We start from the raw sequence: 8422 nt of genomic DNA on the forward strand, positions 1-8422 counted from the left end.
AAAAACACTGTTTTAGGGGCCAGGCAGTGATGGCGCACTCAGGAGGCAGAGGCAGGTGTTTTTGAGGCCAGCCTGGACTACACAGTAAGCTCCAGGACAGCCAGGACTGTATCACAGAGAAAACCTGTCTCGCAAAACCAAACAACAAACAAAAACAACAGCCACTAATTTGGAGCCAGTGAAATGACTCAGTGAATAAAGTCACTTGCCACCAAACCTGATGGCCTGAGTCCCATCTCTGGGACCTACATGGTAGAAGGGAGAACTGACTCCTGCGGGTTCTTCTCTGAGCTCCGTATGCATGCCATGGCAGGCACTGATGGATACACATATACACACACAGAGAAAATCAATGTAATTTTAAAAAGTGGCCTGAAGAGATGGCTCAGCAATTAAGAGCACTGGCTGCTCACCAGAGGTCCTGAGTTCAATTTTCAGCAATGACATGAAGCTTGGAACCATCTTATAATGGGGCTCTGATGCCCTCTTCTGGCCTGCAGGCATACCTGCAGAGCATTCATACATAAAAAATATAAATAAATACAATTTAAAAAGTAAAGCCTGTAATGTTTCCAGAGCAGAGTAATACTGTATTGACCTCCCACTGGGTTCGCTATAGATAACACCACAGCACTGTGGATCATGACAACAGTTGCCTATGTACCATTTCAAACACTTGAAGGTTATTTTTCTGAAGCCGCCAACTCCTCACTTAGGCCTGTCTGATGTGTCACATTATCAAAAATTCTGGATTCTGGGTCTCAATATGCCCCTTAGGCTGACCTTAAACTTCATACGTAGCCAGGCTGACCTTGATACCTTGATCAGAATCCTCCTGCCTCTACCTCCCAAGTGCTAGGATTATAAGTGCACCTTGCTTCTTTTTTAAAAAAAAAATAAAAAACCAAAAACATTTATTTAACTTTATGTGCATTGGCATCAGATCTCCTGGAACTGGAGTTACAGACTGCTGCGAGCTGCCATATGGGTGCTGGGAACTGAACCTGGGTCCTCTGGGAGAGCAGCCAATGCTCTCAACTACTGGGCCACCTCTCCAGCCCCATATCTTGCTTCTTTTTCCAACAAATATTCTGTTCTCATAGAACTGTATATGAAACGTGATTTCTTATCTCCCTATCTACCTTGTGAAACTCATTACTGACCTGTGGGTAAAATGGGCTTGGGTGAGAGCAAGAGCGTCAACAGGGGCTAAGGTTATAGCTCCGTTAACAGAGTGTCTGCTTAGCATGCACAAATACCTGGGTTTAGTCCCCAGCACGTCATGACCTTCAAAAAGAAAATGGGGGCACATGCCTTTAATCCCAGCACTCAGAAGCGTAGAGGCAGGTGGATATGGGTTTGAGGCCAGCCTGGGCTACAGGTGAGTTCCAGGATAGCCAGGACCTGCTGCTCCTATCTACCCCAGGACCTTTGCGCATGCATGCTACATGTGACGTGTGGACTGCCTTTTCCTTCCTTGACCTAGTTAATTTCTGCCACCCTGAATATCTTAATCAACTGGTAAGCCTTTAACCACTGCAGGTCCACTGTTGTAGCTGCAGAAGAATGGTTCTCAGGTTCCGTCCCCACTCCTTCCACGAGCTTCTCGGAAAGCAGAAGCTACAAGTAGAGACCACAATCCCAAGGCTTCCTCCATGTCAGAGGCAGATACCTTCCTGGGGTCTGCGAGATGAGAGTGAAGCAGATGGTTGGCAGCACAGTCGTGGCCACAGTCCTTATCTCTTCCATGTTTGTGGCCCTCCTCCAGTGTGCTCCGCAGCCTGGCCAAAAGACTATCTTGCTGTTAACAGTACCCCACCCCCAACTCCACTTCTCAATTCACAAATCACAGCCAGATGGTCTAGCAGGGACCTCCTGATTTCTCCCTGAGTGTAGCAATGTTTGAAGATTCCCTAGCAGATTAGTCTCAGAATATTCTGGAAGCTATTCTTGGGGCCCTCCGGCGCCTTCAACTAGTTCATAAGAACCTAATTCCCTATGTCAAATAAGTGTCCTCCTTCAACATGTAGAGGGCTTTGTCTTTCCAGCCTTGAGCGCTGACTGACAGGCACTCAGTACCACTACTGGGCATTTGCTTCCTTGCCTGGCAGTACTCTGGGTGTTTAGTTTCTTCCCTGTGCTTTACACAAAAAGGTGCGCAGATACATTGGGGCTGACTGGCTTGGTTAGAGCTCAAGCCATGTTCAGTGAGCTTAGTATGGTGGGGCAGACCTATAATCCCAGCCCTCAGCAGGCAGAGGTAGGGGGAAATTGCTTCAAATTCCAGGATAGTGTGAGCCTGGAGGCAGGTAGAATCAGGGAGAGGAAGGAGAAAGAAAGGAGGAAGATTTGGTCTGAAAATAATAATAATAAAAAAAAATCTCAAAACAGGGCAAGCATTGACGTTTCCGGTTGCAGTCACAGGCATGACAATGAGACACTTAGGGTTTGGAGTCTTGTCTGCACCCCTTCTGAGCTTGGGCAATCCTCTTCACCCCTCTGAACCAGTGTGTGTGTGTGTGTGTGTGTGTGTGTGTGTGTGTGTGTGGTGTGTGTGTGTGTGTGTGTGTGTGTGTGTGTGTGTGTGGTGGGGGTCCTTATCTTAAAGTAATTGCACTTAGTAACCCTTGGTCAGAAAGTTTGAGGAAGGCTAGAGAGATGGCTCAGTGGTTAAGAGTGTTTACCTCCCCAGTGGAGGACAGGAATTCAGTTCCCGACACCCGTGCTGGGTGGCTCACACCTGCCGGTAGCTCCAGCTTCAAGGAGATCTAATGCCCCCTTCTGGCCTGTGAGGGCACTTGCACACGCTTGGCACTCACGTAATTGAAAGTGATTTTTTTAAAAAAGAAAGTGGAGCACGTGACCAAAGGAAATTATTCTGCCAATAGAATAGCTGGGTCCTGGCCCCTAAGGCAGCCCTTTACTCCCCAGCACAGCCCTTTTCCCCAACATTTTCATTTTGTGTTATTTTTGTGCACCACAGGCTAACCTCAGACAAACCGATTCACTCCCCCCCCACACACACAACACACGGGCCTGATTTGCATTTAAAAGCCAAGACTGAAAAGGAGAATTCCTTTTGCTCAAGAGGAATTTCAAGCTTTGTCGCAGTCGAGATGAAGGGGGAGGGGAGGGAAAAGAAAAAATTTAAAGAGCCCGAGGCATTTTGCGTAGAGCTACTACCAAATCATTCCACAGAAGCAGGGAATTTTATTTTGATTCTAACTAGCAAAGACAGCCAGCCTGAGGACTTGGACGAAGTTCCTAAGGGAGCTGGAATTTGGAAAGATGCTGCCAGCGGCGTCCAGGATACTGTCCAAGCAACGTGCTGTCAACAGCACCAGGCGGCCAAGCTGCAGGATCCTCCCACCCTTTGCTCTTGGGTGGGCATTATAAGCTAGAAAAATGCTTCGCGTTTTTCTTGTTCGTGTGGTGTAACCTGCTCGCTGCAGACGCGCAACCTTTCTCCAGTAATTACCTCCTACGCTTCGGAAAATTTCAATCTCTCTTTCCTTCTCCCTTTTCATTACAGCATCCAATTCAGGAAAGTAGTTTGTGTCTCCCAGGACAAAGAAGCAGTCTTTCCGACTGTATCCGACACGATTCTTTCTTCCCACCATTCCTCTAGTGAAAGGGGCGTGATGACCTCCAGTCTCATCATTTCTGAAACTAAAAGGACAGGCTGCTTTCCTTTTACCACTCTGAAAATCTGGTGCTAAATTGATGGGCAGCTAATGACCATTGACCGGCTTCTCGGAATAGAGGGAAGGCGTGCTACAGAAATATCCTCTATTCATTTGTAGCCGGCCTGCTAGTCAGGAATGAGGACATTGTAAAGGGACTATGGCAAACAGACTACTGAAACAATAGCCCTAAAATTACAATTTTCCTAGGAACCTCACGCTCTGAAAAGGAAAGGCTGGAACCCTGGAATGGAGGGGGAAAAATTCTCTTCTGTCAGGTGACCTTGCAGGAAAGACAGAAGCTGGAGGCATGGGGGCGGGACCACGACCTGAGGAGAGAGGAACAGATTTCTTTGTCCCCTTTCCCAAGGTGCTCACATGGAATAAATCTTTTTCTGACCCCCCCCCTTTTTTTTTCTTTTTGAGATAGGGTCTCTCTACATAGCCCCTGGCTGTCCTGGAGTTATGTAGACCAGGCTGGCTTCAAACTCACAGAGAAACTACTGCCTCTGCCTCTGGATTAAAGGTGTATGCCACCACAGCCAGTTCTCCGGGCTCTTTTCCTTGGCTTATTAAGAACTGGTCACTGGGCCTGGCTTGGGGCACAGGTTGTGACCCCCAAGTTTGATAATAAAGCGAAGCACAAAGCTAGCTCGTGCGCCATACTACACCCTAGTTCTAGCCAATGAAACATGTGGAAGGCTCCTTTGTATGCCAGTTCTCTGGGGCCCACAGAGCTGAATAACTGAGTTCGGCCAACTCATATTGAAGCTCACAGGGAGTTGACTCTAAGATTATTTTTTAAAAAAAAAAAAAGAAAATCAAAACCCCTACTTTAACTAGCTCACTATGGTCAGGAAGTCTAGAAGCAATTATAAAACAACACCTTGTCCATCACGGTGATAAGAGTGGGCAGAGCAAGAAAATAAAACCTCATGTGAGGTATGGGGATCCCAAGCTCCTTAGAGAGCACTTTAACAGCAGGCAAACCTTCTGCCTCTTCCTACAGGAAAAAATAGACTCCATTTTAAAGAATGGGCTTTTAATTGACTTTTTTTGAGATGATTGTGGATTCGTTAGTAATTATAAGAAATAACGTTAACAATAAAGGCCCATTAAGGGCAAACTCTAATCAAGAAAACAAAATCTAGGCCAAGTGGTGGTGGCACACACCTTTAATCCCAGCACTTGTGAGACAGAGACAGGCGGATCTCTGTGAGTTCAAGGCCAGCCTGGCATACAGAGCGAGTTCCAGAATAGGCTTCAAAGCTACAGAGAAACCCTGTCTCAAAGAGGGAAAAAAAAAACAGAAAAGAGAAGGAAAAATCTCTTCCAAGCAAGATAGAGCCATAACATTCCAGTTGGGTTGGGTCAGAGTCACCTAGCCAAGGAACCATCACCCCTGGGAAAGTAGGCTCACTTTAGGCCATGCTACAGAAAGGGGTGGAAAGTCCTTTATTACTGTATTTTCCTTCCTGAAGCCCTGCGCCTAGCACAGCAAATTATGAGGCCAAAGTCAATGCAGCTCTGTAAGTCTGACTCCTCCTTTCTCAATATGATCTCTCCTTCTCTTCTTTCTACGCTTCTCTGAGCATGCTTTCCTTAACACTTTGGATCTCCCCACTGGCTTAGTTAGGGTTTCTGTTGCTATGATTCTTTTTTTTGTTTGTTTTTTTGTTTTTTGTTTTTCGAGACAGGGTTTCTCTGTAGCTTTGGAGCCTGTCCTGGCACTAGCTCTTGTAGACCAGGCTGGCCTAGAACTCACAGAGATCCGCCTGCCTCTGCCTCCCGAGAGCTGGGATATTTATTTATTTATTTATTATTTATTTATTTTGTTTTTCAAGACAGGGTTTCTCTGTAGCTTTGGAGCCTGTCCTGGAACTCCCTTTGTAGACCAGGCTGGCCTCGAACTCACAGAGATCCGCCTGCCTCTGCCTCCTGAGTGCTGGGATTAAAGGCGTGTGCCACCACCGCCCGGCGCTATGATTCTTTTTTTGTTTGTTTGCTTGGTTGGTTTTTCAAGACAGGGTTTCTCTGTGTAACAGCTCTGGCTATCTGAACTTTGTAGACCAAGTTGGCCTCAAACTCTCAGAGATCTACCAGCATCTCTGGGATTAAAGGCTTGCACCACCATGCCTTACAACCACAGCAGTTCTTATAGAGAAAAACATTTATTTGGGGTGGCTTACAGTTTCAGAGGTTTAGTCCATTATCATTATGGCAGGGAGCATGGCGGCATGCAGGCAGACGTGGTGCTGGAGAAGGAGCTGAGAGTTCTACATCTGGATCCACAGGCAGCAGAAGCTAGTATACGTCATACTGAATTTAGCTTAAACACTGGAGACCTCAAAGCTTATCTCTACAGGGACACACTTCCTCCAACTAGGCCACACCTACTCCCACAAGGCCACACCTCCTAATAGTACCACACCCTATGGGGACCATTTTCTTTCAACCACCACATCCAACATTTTGGGCTTTCTTAACTCTTTCTCTAAAGCCTTCCTGCCTTTATGTGGCTGCTTCTCCATGTTGTGTCTGAGGGCCACCGCAGCTTAAATAGAATGGCTTTTCCCTTCCCTTCTTCATTATCCTTCTCTGGGCAGCTGTTGAGATTTGCAGCTTGCCTGACCAGAGAATTTTCTTTCTTTCTTTCTTTCTTTCTTTCTTTCTTCCTTCCTTCCTTCCTTCCTTCCTTTCTTCCTTCCTTCCTTCCTTTATTTGTTTATTTATTTATTTATCTATTTTTATTTTCTGTGTATTGGTGTTTTACCTGCATGTATGTCTGTGTGAGTTATAGACAGTTGTGAGCTGCCATGTGGGTGCTGGGAATTGGACCCAGGACCTCTGGAAGAGCAGCCAGTGCTCCTAACCCCTGAGCCATCTCTCCAGCCTGAATTTTTCTCATAAACTGTAATAAAATCGTCCTTGTGCTCCTGTTTAAATTCATTCTTACATTCTTTTATTAATGAGACTAAGAACCTCAAGAGGGGACCTCAATTTTCCCTGTATACAGAGAGATTTTATCTTTTGGGGAGGTCTGGAGGGTGACTCAGTGGGTGGCAGTGCTTGCTGCACAAACACAAGGTCTTGAGTTTGGAGTCCAACACCCAGAAAGCTGAACATTGGCAGGGGAGATAAGCCGATGGGTAAAAATGCTGAGCATATCTGCATGCCTGGACCCCATGTAAAAGCCAGATTATATGATGCCTGTCTGCAAAGCAGTGAGTCGTGCCAGGGAGCGGGGAGGGAGGGGAATCACCTGCAAGCTCTCAAGTCAGCTAGCTGTTGTCAGGCATTCTGGGGAGCCCCGCCTGAGTAACACATAGTACTGGGGAAACTGAGAACCCCTCTTGGAATTTTTAGTCTTGTTAATAAAATAACTGAAGAATTTAAGAGAAAAGCAGCAGGACAGGAAACCTGGGAAGTTTGATTAAGAATTTCATTTTGTTTGTTTGGAGACAGGGTTTCTCTGTGTAACAACCCTGGCTGTCTTAGAACTACTCGCTTTGTAGACCAGGCTGGCCTCGAACTCAGTATTTTCTGTTTCTTTTATACTTATACAGAAGTATAAGTATACTTTTAGCTCCTTTATCGAAAATCAGGTGTTCATATGATTGAGGGTTAAAATCCGGGTCTTCTATTCGATTCCATTGGTCAACTTCTCTGTTTTTATGCCAATACCAAGCTGTTTTTCAATACTGTAGCTCTGTAATAGAGTTTGAAGTCAGGGATGGTAATGCCTTCAAATGCCTTCAGAAGTTCCTTTATTGTATAAGATTGTTTTGGCTATCCTGGGTTTTTTGTTTTTCCATATAAAGTTGATTATTGTCTTCTCAAGATCTGTGAAGAATTTTGATGGGACCTTGATGGGGATTGCATTGAATTTATAAATTGCCTTTGGTAGAATTGCCATTTTTACTATGTTGATCCTCCCAATCCAAGAGCAAGGGAGATCCTTCCATTTTCTGGTATCCTCTTCAATTTCTTTCTTCAAAGACTTAAAGTTCTTGTCAAATAGATCTTTCACTTCCTTGGTTAGAGTTACCCCAAGATATTTTATGTTATTTGTGGCTATCGTGAAAGGTGATGCTTCTCTGATTTCCCTCTCTGTTTAGGGTTGGCAAGAGGCTTGACCCTAGAGGGGCTCCCAGATGTCCAGGGAGATGCCCCCAGTTAGTTCCTTGGGCAGCTGAGAAGAGGGAACCTGAACTGGCCCTATCCTATAGCCACACTGATGAATATCTTGCATATCACCACAGAACCTTCATCTGGCGATGGATGGAGATAGAGACAGAGACCCACATTGGAGCACCGGACTGAGCTCCCAAGGTCCAAATGAGGAGCAGAAGGAGGGAGAACATGAGCAAGGAAGTCAGGACTGCCAAGGGTGCACCCACCCACGGAGACAGTGGGGCTGATCTATTGGGAGCTCACCAAGGCCAGCTGAACTGGGACTGAAAAAGCATGGGATAAAACCGGACTCTCTGAACATGGTGGACAATGAGGGCTGATGAGTAGCCAAGGACAATGGCACAGGGTTTTGATCCTACTGCATGTACTGGCTTTTTGGGAGCCTAACCAGTCTGGATGCTCACCTTCCTAGACCTGGATGGAGGGGGGAGGACCTTGGACTTCCCACAGGGCAGGGAACCCTGACAGCTCTTTGGAAAAGGAGGGGGAGAGAAGTGGGGGGGAGGGGGAGGAAAATGGGAGGCTGGGAAGGGGCGGAAATTTTT

The sequence above is a fragment of the Microtus oregoni genome, unplaced genomic scaffold (genome assembly GCF_018167655.1).
Source record: "Microtus oregoni isolate MIOR12 unplaced genomic scaffold, Mior012 000108F_ref0000382, whole genome shotgun sequence".
NCBI lineage: Eukaryota > Metazoa > Chordata > Mammalia > Rodentia > Cricetidae > Microtus > Microtus oregoni.